The 15,776-nt window shown below is 47.5% G+C and overlaps 1 protein-coding gene and 1 long non-coding RNA gene across 2 annotated transcripts in view; one reads left to right on the forward strand and one right to left on the reverse strand.

Moving 5' to 3' along the window:
* VPS13B (vacuolar protein sorting 13 homolog B) overlaps nucleotides 1–15,776 on the reverse strand; it is a 2,934,705-nt gene that overhangs the window by 2,575,421 nt on the left and 343,508 nt on the right. The window lies entirely within an intron of this gene.
* LOC146830978 (uncharacterized) lies at nucleotides 11,952–13,089 on the forward strand. The gene is made up of 4 exons (XR_014961218.1): nucleotides 11,952–12,128; nucleotides 12,245–12,335; nucleotides 12,467–12,542; nucleotides 12,953–13,089. It is a non-coding gene; the product is annotated as an uncharacterized LOC146830978 (long non-coding RNA).

Here is a 15,776-nt window from a genome sequence, read left to right on the forward strand (position 1 = left end):
TCATAGCTCTCGTCCTGGCCTTTGTCATTCCATCAACCATAAGTCGCCCACGCGCTCTTCGCTGACTGTTGACGGCACAGATACGTGAATCTACGGCAACAACACCTCAGCTAGACGCGGAAGGGTGAGCTGAACAGCCAGCCAGACGTCTCTCCTCCAGGGTCTCGCTCGGTGTGCCGGGGAGGAGGGGGGGGGGGGGGGGGGGGAAGCGCGGCGCGGCTGGCCAACACGATCCTGTGGTCTCCTTCGTCCCTCTTTGGGCCTCGTGGCTATGGGGAAGACTGACGCCCGCCAGCCTCGGTTGACGTTTGACTCCAGGAAAGCTACCACACGCTCGACCTCTGTTGACTCTGATGAGCCATCCGACATGGCATCTGGTCCAACCGCCTCGCAATCCTCCGGGGATGAAGTTAAGTCGCTTCTCCTAGCGGTGCAGTACAGCTTGGCAGACTTGTCTGGAAAAATGGACTCCATGAACAACCATCTTGATTTTCTTGTTCATAAAGTCGACAAACACTATGGACAACTCAAAGAGGCCGAACGACACATCTCTGAGACGGAAGACGCCACATCTCAACTTCAAGACCGTGTCATGACCATGGCTAAGTTGCTGAAGGTTATCGCGGTTAAAAAAGAGGACATTGAGGCCCGCGGCCGACGCAACAACATCCGCTTGGTTGGTATACCTGAATCGACCAACACAGGCCGTATGGAAGACTACGTTGAACGTCTCCTGAAAGGTTGCTTTGGCGCAGACTCCTCACCCCATCTGGTCATGGAGCGCGCCCACCGGTCCCTGGGGCCGCTCCCGCCCCCAGGTGCCCCCCCTCGCCCTATTATCGCTAGACTGTTAAATTTCAGAGACCGTGATGTGGCACTACAAAAAGCTCGCGAAACGAAACCTCTTCAATTCGAAGGCAATGCTTTTTCAGTCTATCAGTATTTCACCCGCGCAGTTCAGGAGTCGCGGCAGAAATTTCTACCTGCTAAGCAAAAGCTCCGGAACGCTAATATTGAATATGCACTCCTTTACCCTGCAAAGCTCCGGATCTTTTACGATGGTAAACACATCATTTGTGTGAATCCGAAACAAGTCGACGACTTCTTGAAGAAGCTTGCAGATAGATCGCCTCGACGCGATCCGGACTCTAGACCCTCCTCGCCAACCGTCAATTGAACTCTCACCATGCTGGAGGCCTTTCGGTCACTGGACGTCCTTGGGTTTTTTGCGCTTTGACCTTACGAGGCGCACAATGCATTCATGCTCACCATACACGAGGCCACAGCGCATGCCATGCTTATCACTCTCCTGAATTTGGCGACTGTTCCTGTTCAGATAACGGTTTGTCATGACTCTCATTGGTGCATATGTTGCAGTCACACCTCTTTACATTGGACAGTTGCACTTACTGTTTCACCGGGCACCCCTCCCCCCCCACGCCGCTGGTCTCCCCTTTGGCGAGAGGACATGTTTCTCCTCCTTCCTCTTGGATATGTGACATAGCGTTGCTGGACACGGGAGGGGGTTCATGCTCACCGGGTGCCCCCCTTATGGGAGCTCCCCTTGGCATGTTAGTCCTTTTGATTTCTTTGTACTGCCGTTTAATGGCTCTACGCCAATTTTTCTGGGATAATGTAGTTCTTCCTTTTTAATGGTTTTTTTTTTAGGTGGGAGGTGGTATACCAGCACGATTGGGGTGCTGTTGTGGGTGGGCAGGGTTACAAATGCTGATGACTGTTTTCTATTGCTCCTGCATCGATACTCTTCGCGGATGAGTGGGTTGGGGGAGGGTGGCTATGGGCTGGGGGTTGGTGGGGTGGGTGGTTTTTTGTTAACTGTACCGTCATGCATATTGCACAAGTTGCTTGTCATGTTTTTCAACACACAGATACGCATCACATTGCTTTACAATCGCTTATGTGACATTTCCTTTTTCCTAAATTTCCTATGGCAACACATCCTAAGGACCTAGGCATAAAATTGCTTACTTGGAATGTCAGGGGTCTCTGTGACCCCCGTAAACACCGACAGATTCTGGCATATTTAGATCGGCACCAGGTGCACATTGCACTGCTTCAGGAGACCCATCTGGACACCCGTTCGCCCCCAAGTTTTGGTACCCGATGGGCCTCAGCCCGAGCTTTCTCCTCCTACTCTACCTATAATAGAGGTACTGTCATTCTGATTAAAAAGAATACACCATTCATACTAGGAAGCACATACGGTGACGTCTCTGGCCGCAGTTGTATAGTGTGGGGTACTTTATACACACAGTCAGTTGCCCTTGCGTATAGCTACGGCCCTAACCATGACGACCCACAATATTTCTCTACTTTCTGGGGCAGTATGTTAGATATGGGATCCACACATGTGATATGGGGGGGATTTTAATATAGCACTACACCCGGCAGCGGATCGCTCCAACCCTCAGCCTCACCATAACACTAAGGCACGCGACACGCTGCTGGGGATACTTGAAGAACACGGGCTGGTGGATGCCTGGAGGTATATGCATCCCACTGGGAGGGAGGGCACATATTACACCTCTGGTCACACCGTGTGGTCTCGGCTTGAATACTAACTTTGTTCCCGAGGCACAGTGCCTTGGATTCAATCTCTCACACATTTTGTTCGTACATACTCTGACCACGCCCCTGTGTGCCTTGGGTTAGCCCCCCCCCAGTGCAGTTGTCACCCCTCGCTTCTGGCGTCTCCTCCCGGAGTCCCTTTTAGATACGGTCTTCCAGGCTGAACTGGGGGAAGAAATAAAAGATTTTTTCGACAGGAACAAGGGCTCTGTGGACCTACTGTCCACGCTTTGGGAGGCTTTTAAAGTCACCATTAGAGGCATAGGCATGTCTAAGAGCTGTGGTGTCCTCCGCGACATTAGACGTAACTTGCAACGCCTGGAGGTCGAGATACGGCAGCTGGAAACGGACATTTGGAGGGAGGGATCTGGCAATCGTAGAGCACTGCTTCGAGAAAAAATGACTATGTTACCACTGCTGATCACGAAGTGAAATTCCATGGCAAGTACTTCACAGCTCGCCGATACGGGGAGGGGGAGCGTCCTGGTCGAGCTCTAACCACAGAGATTAAACAGCCTCGCTTCCCCAGCTTTGTGTTGGAGGTGGTGGACGAGGACGGCGTAAGATATAGAGATAGCCAAGACATATTGCACACTTTTACCTCATTTTACAAAAACTTATATAAAACGCACCGCACCTCCCCACCATACTTCACACCCCTATTCGGGGACATTACTCTGGGATGGTTAGGGGACTCACAACGTGAGTTTCTGGCCGCGCCTTTTGAGGACGATGAGCTCAGGGAGGCGATTATGCAGATGAGGTCAGGCAAAGCCCTGGGCTCTGACGGCCTACCTGTGGATTTGTATAAATTATATCTCGAACAGTTGCCTCCCGTGTTGAAAGAAGTCTTCCTTGAAACCCGAGGCCCAAATCCTTCCGCCTTCCATGAGGGAAGCTCTAATCACCTCATTGTTAAAACCAGGTAAGCCTCCCGACCAATGCGAGTCCTATAGACCGCTGTCTATGCTGAACACTGACACCAAGATTCTTGCTAAACTCTTGGCGAATCGTCTGTGCCTCTTACTAGATAAACTGGTCCTTCCCGATCAGTCGGGTTTCATATCAGGCAGAGTGACGTCACACAATCTCCGCACCCTCTTTTCCATCTTGCAGACGGTGGATCCCAAGCTGGCACTGGCGGCGGTCTTTTTAGATGCCTCCAAGGCCTTCGACTCTGTGGAGTGGGATTATTTATTTGCTGTGCTTCAATGTATGGGACTACCCGTCGGTTTCCTCTCCTGGATCCGTTTGCTGTGTACATCGCCCACAGCGAGAGTACTGATTAACGGGCGAGCCTCACCATCCTTTTCCCTATTTTGCGGCACCCGCCAGGGATGCCCCCTCTCCCCCCTCCTTTTTGCCCTTATTATGATGCCACTGGCGGCGAGAATTAGACAGCACTACCAACATGTAGGTCTTCGTTGCCTGTTACGCCCTAGCCTTAAATCCCTATATGTGGATGACGTCACCCTTTATATAAAAGACCTCCGTCAAAATTTTAACCCACTTATGCGCGAATTAAGATTAAGATTCGGTGGCCTCTCAGGCATAAACATAAACTGGTCCAAATCGCAAATCTTCCCCTTGACGAGTGCTGCTACCCCCTTCGAGATGGACTATCCGATAGTGTGGTGCGAGGATGAGGTCAAATATCTTGGGATCAAGGTCACGATGAACCACAACGAACTCATGCGCCTAAATTATGGATGCACCACGGAACACATTGCTAGTTGCATTACTCGCTGGATAGTGTTACCCCGAACTATGGCGGGCCGCATATCCCTTATTAAAATGGTCCTATTACCCAAATTTCTTTACTTATTACTTAATATTCCTTATAACCCCGGGCGCCACTTCTTCTGCACCCTTCAGTCGGAACTGACTAGACTAGTGTGGGGGGGGCAAACAACCCCGTATTCAATGGGACACACTTGCATGATCGCATGAGCAGGGGGGCTTGGACATTCCAAACTTTGAGCTGTACTACGTCAGTGCACAGGCACACTTTGCTCACTATTGATTCCACGCCCCCGTTATACCCCTTACGTATTCCCCTCTCCTTCCTTTGACTTACAACCCGATGCGGCGCTGCTGCAAGAAGGCATTTTTAGGAACATGTCACGTACACGGAACATTCGCACTTGGGGGGACCTCTTTGTTAACGGTAAATTTTGCACTCTCCAGCAGTTATGTCATGACCCTCCACCCTCTATCATGGACACAGTTTTGTATGCCCGATTAAGACATGGGGTACGAGCGTGTCACTCCACGTTCCCCTTAGAGCCTCCTACCCTGCTGCCTCTGCATCGGGTGCTTCTGGCGAAGACCGCTAGTCATCTGATGTCTGTACTTTACCATTCTCTGTACGCTGATTATGAATACTTGCCTTGTATTTCCCGTGCTAAGTGGGGAGTGGAGTTGGGTCAAGAGCTCACTGATGAGCACTGGACCTATTGCTGTAAACAGACTGGGGAGGTCTCCTCGAACAGTAGGCTACGCATTATCCATTACCGATATCTTCAACGCTATTACCACACTCCCGTGCGGTTACACAGATACGGGCTGTGCGACTGACAGCTGAGCTAGGTGCCAGGTGGGGCAGGCAGATTTTCTTCACCTTGCCTGGGCGTGTCCTGGGGTGTACGACTACTGGCAGCTGGTTTTTGATGCTCTTGATTCCATTATCACCGCACCCCTTCCTAGATCCCCACACACTGCGCTCCTAGGCTATACTGCGCCCATCCCTACCAAACACAGAAAGTGTGTTTCCTTGAGCCTGGTTCTGGCGAAACGCTGCGTGGCCTGCAGGTGGAGCCGTGGCCGTGTGCCTAAATTTAAGGAATGGTTGGGCGATATGATCCTTTGGCAAGAACAAATTTGCACGTATGCGGACTTATTACCTCGCTCTTCATGACCCCGGGATATATGGGGCCCGCTGAAGTCATATTTGCTGGAACATCCTTTCACTGTTGATTCCTAAGCCTGCGTACCTGGCATGTGGTCCAAGGATACATGCGCTATTCTTGTGATGTCTGGGGTGGGTAACATGATTCTGTATTGCTGCATATACCATCATACACTGAGTGATACATCCTGTTTTCCCTATTGTCATCAAATGCCTAATATATGCCATGCAGATCTGTTGTTGTCTTTGCATTTCATATGTTGTACATCTTCATATGTACTATTCCTTGCATGATAATAATGCAATGTGCTGTACCTGATGATGGCATCACTTGTACTCTGCTGACGGTTGTTTAATAAAGAAATATAATTTAAAAAAATAAAAATAAAATACTTTGGAAAATATTAGTGGGCAGGTTACTAAAGTTAATGTGAAAACTTGCTCATTGGGATCAGAGTGGCTTTATTCTAGGCCATAACACACACTCCAAACTGAGACGCCTGTTTCATGGTATGCATAGGATCCCCCCAGGATCATAGGTGGCGGCTGTTGCCTCCCTGGACATCGAAAAGGTGTTCAATACATTGTCATGGGATTTTCTGTTCATTGTCCTCCATACGATGGAACTGGGGGAGAGGATCCTTAAATGGATTAAATTATTATACGCCCAACCTATTACTAGAGTGATGATAATAATAAGATTTTGTTGTTTGATTACTTAAAACCATTACAATTTAAAACACATTTGATTCATTTGTAAAAAATACAACTAGATAAAAACTACAAAACTGTGTTTTTCTTTAAACTCTCTAAAGCCATATAAGCAATTAATGTTCAGCTAAGAAGCCAGGTTCAGATCGACAATTATTAGCAGTCTAGGGTTCTGTTATTGAGCCTGTGGACAGAATGTGGCACTGCTGAGATGAGGAAGATTTAGCAGCACTGGTATCTCCCAACAGTTTTGACGTCTTATTAACAAATTTGGTGAGCCAAATATTCCGCTTCATGTTATCTGGATTTAAGGCAGCTATTAGGGCTTGGCAGCATGATCGAACTCCTAGCCTGATCCATTCTTACCGAAGCAAAAACCTTCTCACTGTAAGCATTGCGGGGCATACACAAACTATATGTTTCATTGCTTCGGAGTGATAGCCACACATCCTACATTTAGTATTATTGCCGGAACGGCGCCATTCAGGAAGGTTCTTTAAAAAAGGCCATTCACCCATCCACAGAGCTAAAAACTTTTGTTTCCAATAAACTATTACTAGAGTGCGCACAGGTAAGCTGTACTCCGAAAGATGGTCTATTAGGAGAGGCACCAGGCAGGATGTCTCTTCTCCCTCTTATAATTTGTCCTGATGCTGGAACCGCATTCTAGTCTGGTGCGCCATAGAGCGCTGGACTAGGGTATAAGTGTAAAGAGCAAATTAAATGTGATTGCACTGTACGCAGATGATACCCTGTTATACATTAAAGACCCTGTAGACAGCCTCCTCAGTAAAATGCTGGAATTGGATAGATTTAGCTGGCTCTCCGGGTTAAAAATAAATTGGAGCAGCTGACTTGGCCCAATAAGTGGATTAGTGATGCTACGGATTTGGTGGAAAAGGGAATAAAAGAGGTAATACGGGGAGATCCCATAGACAGTTTTTTGATTGGGGGTGCACCATTTGGGCGTAGTACTACAGACAAAACAGACAGCTAAACATTGCTGGCAACGTTTTCTGAAAAAGCTTGTCAGTCGGACCCAGTATGCACATAAGCTGAATGTCTGGTGTCTCTCCAGGTTCAGAGAAGGGGCTCTTATTCATGCTAGGAGGGTCTGGAAGAAGCCCTGGCTGCTGTGTATGGGAGACTTTTATCTGGGGTTATTTTATGCACATTTGAGTCCCTTCGGCAGGGCTGTCACATGGCCCATGGCCTATACTGCTCTGAAATGAGTGGCACATCTTACTCGGAGTGCAAAAGAGCAGGAGCCCCGCAGATCAGAGACACTGACGAGGATCATGACGGGCAGTGCTGGTAGTGTTATTAATGTACATGGTGGTGGCGCTGGCATTCTGGCCACACATATCTTCGCTTAAAACTGCCCGGGAGGGCAGGCTCAATACAGAGCTCTCAGACTGCATCTGGGAGCAGATGTTGGCTCATCCCAGGACCATGTCCAGAAACCCGCGATTTAAGTTCACAGAAATTAACTGCCTACACCAATCAATCAATCAATCAAGGTATTGTGAAGCACGCTATTCACCCGTGAGGGTCTCAAGCAGCTGGGTGGGGGGGGGGAAGCAGCTCCAGTCAGTCGAAGAGCCAGGTCTTGAGGGTCTTCCTGAAAATGTGCAGAGTGGGGGCGTGTCTGATGTCGATCAGGAGCTCGTTCCAGGTCTTAGCCACGATGTAGGAGAAGGCTCTTCCACTTGTTCTTGCTCTGCGGATGCATGGGGCCTCGGCGAGGGCGAGCTTGGCGGATCGGAGGTTTCTCTTGGGTAAGTGGAAGGAGTTTCTTTTGTTGAGATATTGGGGTCCTGTGTTGTGGAGGCATTTGTAGGCGTGGGTGAGTATCTTGAAAGTAACTCTCTTCTCCACAGAGAGCCAGTGGAAGTCTTGCAGGTGTTGGGTGATGTGTTCGTGTGGAGGGATGCCGAGGACGAGTCTGGCTGCGGTGTTCTGTATGGTCTGGAGTTTGTGGAGCAGAGATTTGTTGATCCCGGCGTTGAGGGCGTTTCCGTAGTCCAGTCTGCTGGTTATCAGTACGTGGGTGATGGTCTTTCTTGATTCGGGGGAGATCCATTTGAAGGTCTTGCAAAGGATGCGGAGGGTGTTGAAGCAGGTGGAGGCGACAGCGTTGATCTGTCGGGTCGTGGAGAGGGATGTGTGGAGTATGATGCATAGGTTAAGGGCGTAGTCTGTGGGGGTGGAGGGGCTGCCGTGGGCGGTGGGTCACCAGGTGTTGTCCCATGCAGAGGGGGAGGGTTAGAGGATGAGGACTTCTGTCTTCTCCGAGTTGAGCTTAGGCAGCTGCTGCTCATCCAGGATGCAACGTCCTTCATTCCTTCCTGGAAGCAGAGTCTGGTGGTGGTGATGATCTTGGTGAGGGAGAGGATGAGCTGGGTGTCGTCGGCGTAGGATACTATGCTGAGTCCGTACTGTCTGACGATGGCGGCAAGGGGGGTCATGTAGATGTTGAAGAGCGTTGGGCTGAGCGATGATCCTTGGGGTACTCTGCAGTTGATCTCTGTGGGTTCGGAGAGAAAGCGTGGAAGTCTGATTCTTTGGGTTCTGCCGGTGAGGAAGGAGTGGAGCCAGTCGAGGGCAGTTCCCTGTATGCCGGGGTCGTGGAGTCTGGCAGTGAGTGTGCGGTGGGAGACTGTGTCGAAGGCTGAAGAGAGGTCGAGTAGGATCAGGGCCGCGGAGTGGCCTTGGTCGAGGAGAGTGCGCATGTCGTCTGTAGCTGCGAGTAAAGCGGTCTCGGTGCTGTGGTTGCTGCGGAATCCGTATTGGGAGGGGTCGAGGATGGAGTTCTCTTCGATCAATTTCGTTAGTTGGACGTTGACGGTCTACTCAGTGACTTTGGCCGCAAAAGGGAGGAGAGAGATGGGTCAGTAGTTTTTGAGGTCCGTTGGATCTGCTGAGGGCTTCTTGAGTAGGGGCCTGACTTCTGCGCGTTCCCAGTCATCGGGGAAAGTGCCGGTTTTGAAGGTGGCGTTGATGATACGTTGTAGCTCTGGTGTGATGGCGGCTTTGTGGAAGATGTGCAGAGGGCAGGGGTCCGTGGGGGCTCCTGAGTGAATGCCTTTCATGGTCGATGAGGTGTCTTCGGTGATGACTGGGGTCCAGGAGGAGATGGTGGGCTGGCTGGCGTTGTTGGATGAGGGAGTGGTTTCGGAGTCAGGTGTCTGTTCATTGAAGTTGTCGTAGAGGGACTTGATTTACAGATGGAAGTAGGAGCCTAGTTTGTTGCAGAGGTCCTGGGAGGGAGTGACATCCGAGGTTTCGCTGGGGGGTTTGGTGAATTCCTGAATGATGCTGAAGAGTTCCTTCGAGTTGCTGGAGCTGGCGAGGATCTTGTTCTGGATGAAGGTCCTTTTGGTGGATCCGATGAGTTGGTGGTATTCAGTCATGGCATTCTTGGATGTGGTGCGGTCTTCCGAAATTTTGGTGTTTCTCCAATTCTTCTCGAGATGTCTGCAGGTGCATCTGGACTCTTGGAGGTCGGCGGTGAACCAGGTGGGCTTCCGGGGGCGCTGTCTGCCCGAGTTGCGGAGGGGGGCAAGCTCATCTGCGCAGTTGGTGATCTATCTGTGAAGATCTTTGGCGCCGAGCTTGGCTTCGGTCGAGGTGGGGGCGGGACATCACGTTTGAGGGTGGAGTTGAGGTGCTCCTCGGTGACCTTGCTCTAGATTCTTCACGGCGGGCGGGGTGCAGGTTTGGGAGCAGAGGGTTTGTCGACGTGGAAGTGTATGCAGTGGTGGTCTGCCACCCAGAAAAACAGTATTCCCTTCGGGGAATTTTTGCGTCTTAGACGTAACTGTACCAACATCTTGGATTTCGATACTAAATCTGTAGCAATGAAACTTAAATTCAAGAATAGAGGTTATCCCAAGAAGATTATTAGGGATTCATACAAGCGAGCCCGTTTCTTTGACCGACAGCATTTGCTTACTCCTAAGCAGGACAGAGTAGAGCCCACCCTAGTGTTCATTGCCCGTCATTCCATGCTCAATGACAGGATTAGACATGCAGTTTACTCCAGTTGGCAAATACTCAATGTGGATACATTGACTACAGATATCATACCTAAACCTATGTTTGCGTTCAGACGAAACAAAAATTTAAAAGATCACATAGTCAACTCACGCATGAATACTGATAGTGTTCCATTGTATCAAACCAGACTTACAGATGGTCAACCGGTGGTTGGCACATACAAATGCACGAGTTGCAAATCCTGTCCATCAGCAATAGAAGGCCCAACTTTCCGATTTAACAATCAGATTCTTACGTCGACTAGCATGAGTAATTGCAAAACATCTAACGTAATATATCTGATAGTATGCCCATGTAGTCTTGGATATATAGGTGAAACCAGTAGACCCATAAATGTGAGACTTACGGAACACAGATCCGCCATACGGACTAAAAAGACTGTAGCTCCAATGGTGACTCACTATTTGGAACATAATCATCAACCGGACGAGATGCGATGGTACATCATTGAAAAAATCATAAAGAAAGTAGGAGCTAATATGGATAGCATTAGAAAATTCAGGGAAGTGTACTGGATTTTCACTTTGGGCACGGCCACTAAGGGTTTGAATTTGTCCATTCCATGGGATCAAGCTATAAAGTAGTAGTATTATTACACAGCTAATTCATAGCGCTTGTCCTGTTTAATTAGTCTGGATCCTTTGATTTATAGAGACTAATACATGCATTCCATACCAATTAGACAAGGTTCACTTATGACATATAGTGTTTCATTTGTCTATTCGAGCATAAAGTTTGTTATGGATGGACATATTTACATATGGATTAGATCATTATGTTAATCTTCCTCCTACACGTAACATAGTGCCCCTAATTTCCATACATCTCTGTCTCTCATTCTCGAGGAACTCATCCTTTGGTTTCTTGTTAACACACAGTTTTGATCTGTTGCTATTATTCGGACGCATTCTTCACACGCACAGCGCCCCATTTTAAGATGGCCGTATCATCGGTGACTACTTATGCACGATATAGGCAATATACTTTTATATTTTGCCGCGTTAATCACTTCGGAAAAAATCGTGATATTATCAGTCCCTCCCCGTTGTAGTAAAAAGTGAGGGTTGTTTATCAAAAAATCTTTAATCAGAGGTACGCATCTTCATGCCACATGAGTTTTTCTCCCATTATCGTTGATGTCAGTCTCCGTACAAATTCACCATTCCAAGATGGCCGAATTATTAGGACCTCACATACCTGAATCTTTCACGCATGCGCTTGTTCTATACGTCATCGAAGCGAGCCAAACAGTTCACTCCACCATATATAAGTTCTCGTGTTGCGAGCGTTTACCTCCGTATGGCGATATAGAGAAACCAGCCACGTCGCATCTTTGCCTTACTCTGGTATGTATTAACATCTTAAACCGCAGATTAGACTAGTTAATTTTGGGAGGTCTTCTATCTCTGTGTATTATTAGTATCTAGCCACCTTCCCTCTAGATAATGGCGTATCAGATTCTATGTCAGTCAGGCATTAAGGGGGTTAAGTACATACATTGTTGCGTATATTCACAATATAAATTTGGCCCCACGTGTATTCCATCGTAAGGGGATTATATCATCTAGTAAACAAACAACCCAAAAGAAATCGTTTTTTTGCTACATTATGGATATATGATGCTTCATTGCACTTTTTCCCTACGTATAAACATGAATCTGTTCCATTCACAGTCATACCCGTGAATGCCCTTTGAAGTCCAGGATATCAATCTCCGGTAGCATTTATATTTGCACTGATTATTTCTACGAGAGAGGATACCTATACTACGATGAATGCCAGAGATGTGTAAGAGAGAAACATCCCATTCTTGGCATTTGTAAACTATCAAATTTTCAAATATTCACGACCGACACATTGGGTAAGTGAAATCATATAGGTTATGTACGTCATTAGTGATCTTTATTGAAATATTGTACCAGTCCCACAACAGAGTATAGTACACGTTAATGAGGTTTTTTCCCCCATCTCTTCTAGGCATATCTTTTAGAAGATAAGAGTAGGGGCCATCCTATCTTACCTTTTCGTATCAAGACCATCAAGGGTTGTCTTAATATAGTATCATCGGGTAAGAGTTTGTAACTATTTTTTCCCTCCCTCTTCGTCATTTTCATTGCTTTAGACTTGTGGGACCATAAACATCCTTATACATACATATGAGTTAATCAATATTGTATTCTGTTATCTTTTTCTTTTAAGATTAACTCTGACTGCCAGATGGCTTCTTGATCAATTATAGAGCTGCGAATCGAATTGTCAACTAATTAAACTATAGGTAGGAGACAATTTAAAAAAATTTTATTTTCCACTTTTTGTGCCATCATTATATCTTAGTTTTTTCTGTTCTTTTCTCTTTTATCCTTTTTCTGTTGTGTTATAGAGGATAATTGTTGTATCATTCGTCACTATTTGGGCTTTCTATATGTTCTAAATTTCATGACATTACTAGGGTGTGGGTTCCCAAACGGGTGCAGTGGTAGATATTGTTTTTAACATTAAATGTGAGCTAAACGCCATTGAGTCTCCTGACTCATTTAACAAGTGTCAACAAAATTAGGTAACTTCAGAGTGAAAATAATACAGACCAGTATTGTTATATTTTGTTGTTGAATTGTGTCTCTATATATCGTATTAGATTTTTATAGATAAGTAAGGATATATAAAAAAATGTCTGTTTTTTTACAGCAATCACTGACACAGAATAATCTGAAGAAGGCTTTGCCGAAACGCGTCATTTCATATTTCTGTGATTTTACTCAGTGTTTTTATCTTGTTATAAAATTGTATATTCTTTGATCAATCTTATGTCATTGAGTGAATTATCAATCAACGGAATCACCTTTGCACATCTTAGCGATATATCCAATTGCTAATACTTGACTGTTTCATGTACTTGTAGTTTGTATCAAAATGATTGTCTTATATATGTAGTCTTTGTGAGTAAATTAAATATCCACCATGAATATCAAATTGGTTATGAAACTACAAAAATAAAAATGAAATATTAAAATAAAAATATTAAATTTCCAATTGTTTAAGTTACATTATTGTATTGAAAAAAATTATGGTTTGTTTTGTATCTCTGAAGTTGCCACGTTTTGTGTAACTTTATCTTTGCACTTAGCCTGGTGCAACCGTCACTCTTTACATACATTGCAGTGGTGGTCTGTCCAGGGGGGTTGTGTGGTGGGGGAGGTGGTGTAGGGGATGTTGTTACCTCCTGCGAATATGGGGTCGAGGGTGTGTCCTGCCTTGTGGGTGGGGGTGGTGACAATTTGTTTCAGTCCGAGGCTGATGAGATTGTCCAGGAGGGTGACGGGGTTGGGGTAGCTGAGGCTGTCAAGGTGGAAGTTGAGGTCTCCGATGAGTATGTAGTCCAAGGAGGCAATGGCGTGGGGCGCGATGAGGTCGGCGATGGTAGTGGTGAACGCGGTTCGAGGTCCAGAAGGTCTGTAGACTTGGGAGCCTCGCAAGGTCTTTCTGGGGCTGGTCTAGATCCGGAAATGGAGGTGTTTGGTGGTGGACGCAGAGTCGCTCGTGTTGAAGGGGTGAGTCGGAGGGAGCTCTTATGTGCGAGGGCCAGTCCTCATCCTGTGCGGTTGGGGCGTTCCTTCCCCTGGATCTTGTATCCATCGGGGATGGCTGTGGTGATGTCGGGGGCGGAGGTGGAGTTGGACCGAGAAGGTCCCAGATCTCTACAGCGTGTCTGTGCAGGGAGCGCACGTTGAGGAGGATACACCTCAGGGCTTCGGATGTGCTGGCGTCTGGGGTGGAGGTGGCGGCCGTGGGAAGGTTTGATGGCAGTGCCCACAGGAGAACTGGCCGTGGGTGGTGTTCGGCATAGACAGCTGGTGGAAGACCTATCTGACCCCTGCTTGACTGACCTGTATGTAGGGCAGACTTTGTGCATATGGTGTGGGAATGCACAGAAATTAAGCGTTTCCGATATGATAGAACAAGTTACTTCGGTAACGCCTTATCTGGCAGAAACTATATCTAGCCGCAGATTGTTTACCTTTGAGAATCCCCAGGGGTTAGACTGGATCCAGAAGAATTTTTTGGGAGCAGTTTCCCTGCGTGCCGGTAAGTGGCATCGACTGGCTCCATGTGGAGTCACGCACGCCAGAAGTGACGTCTCCGGCACCAATATAGGCACCACCCCGACGGGCTGACATAAGTTACTTTTCATGACTTTCCACTTAGAACCGCAGAGCCATGAAGATCACATACACTGGTGTGGCCAAACTAGGGCCCTGAAAGGGATCAGACCTAACCCTACAAATCAGTCCACAGAGTGGGGAGGCTGGGTGGGTTGGTAAGGAAGCTATGGCTAGATATAGTCTCTACCAGATAAGGCGTTAGCAAAGGTAAGTAACTTGTTCATCTGATAGAGACTTCTAGCAGCAGATTCCTTACCTTTGAATAGCTACTCAAGCAATATCATCCCCAGAGGGGGGCCGGCAGACCAATTACAGACTAGGAAGTCCTATAGGACAGAACAGGCAACGTGCCCATTTCTACGGACCGGACTCTCCAGACAGTAATGTTTGGTGAACTTGTGCAGGGAAGCCCACGTTGCTGCCCGGCAGATATTCAGAACTCAAACTCCACAAGCTAACGCAGTGGTTACAGCTTTAGTTCTGGTGGAAGGAGCTCGCAAGCCCTCAGGAGGTTGCTTCTTGGCCAATGCGTAGCAGAATTTGATGCAAGCACAACCTAGCGAGAAATGGTTCAGTTCTGCACTGCCCAACCTTCACACCAACATACCACACAAAGAGTTAGTCGTCCACCCGGAACTCTTGTGTGCAGTCAAGGTAGAACAACACCACTCTTTTTGGGTCTAGACAGTGGATTTGCTCCTCCTCTTTAGAGGGATATTGAAAAACATAGTAGGGAGATAACGTGATGGACTGTCCTACATGGAATGGTGTGACCACTTTCGGCAGGAAAGAGGCCCTTGTGCAAAGCACCACTTTGTCATTGTGGATAGAGAGATATAGCGGCTTGAATGACAATGCCTGCAGGTCGCTCACTATACGAGCAGATGTAATGGCCACCAGGAAGGCCGTTTTGAGTATGCGGAGCCTGAGTGGACAAATTAAGGTCCCACTGAGGCATAATGAAAAGTGAAAGGGGAAAAAGATGGATGAGACCTTTCAAAAACCTATGTACAATACAGGATTTAAACAAGAAGGGTTGGTTAGGCAGCCGCATGAAGGCAGACAGAGCAGAAAGCTATCCCTTAATGGTGCCCAGTGCAGAGCCCTGCTGGGCAAAGGAAAGAGCAAAATGCAAAACTTCAGAAAGAGGGGCAAAAAGGGGATCAATGGACTTTTCTGCACAACGGTAGGCATACATTGTCTTGAAGGAGGGATGCCTGGCCGCCAGAATCACATTACAGACTTCGGCAGAAGGTTGAAAGCTGTCAACTGCTGCCGCCCGATCTCCACGGAAGAAGGCAGACAGTGGATAGGTTTGGGTGGAGAACCCTCCCCTGCGACAAAAGATC

This window comes from Triturus cristatus, chromosome 5_1 (genome assembly GCF_964204655.1).
Source record: "Triturus cristatus chromosome 5_1, aTriCri1.1, whole genome shotgun sequence".
Classification (NCBI taxonomy): domain Eukaryota; kingdom Metazoa; phylum Chordata; class Amphibia; order Caudata; family Salamandridae; genus Triturus; species Triturus cristatus.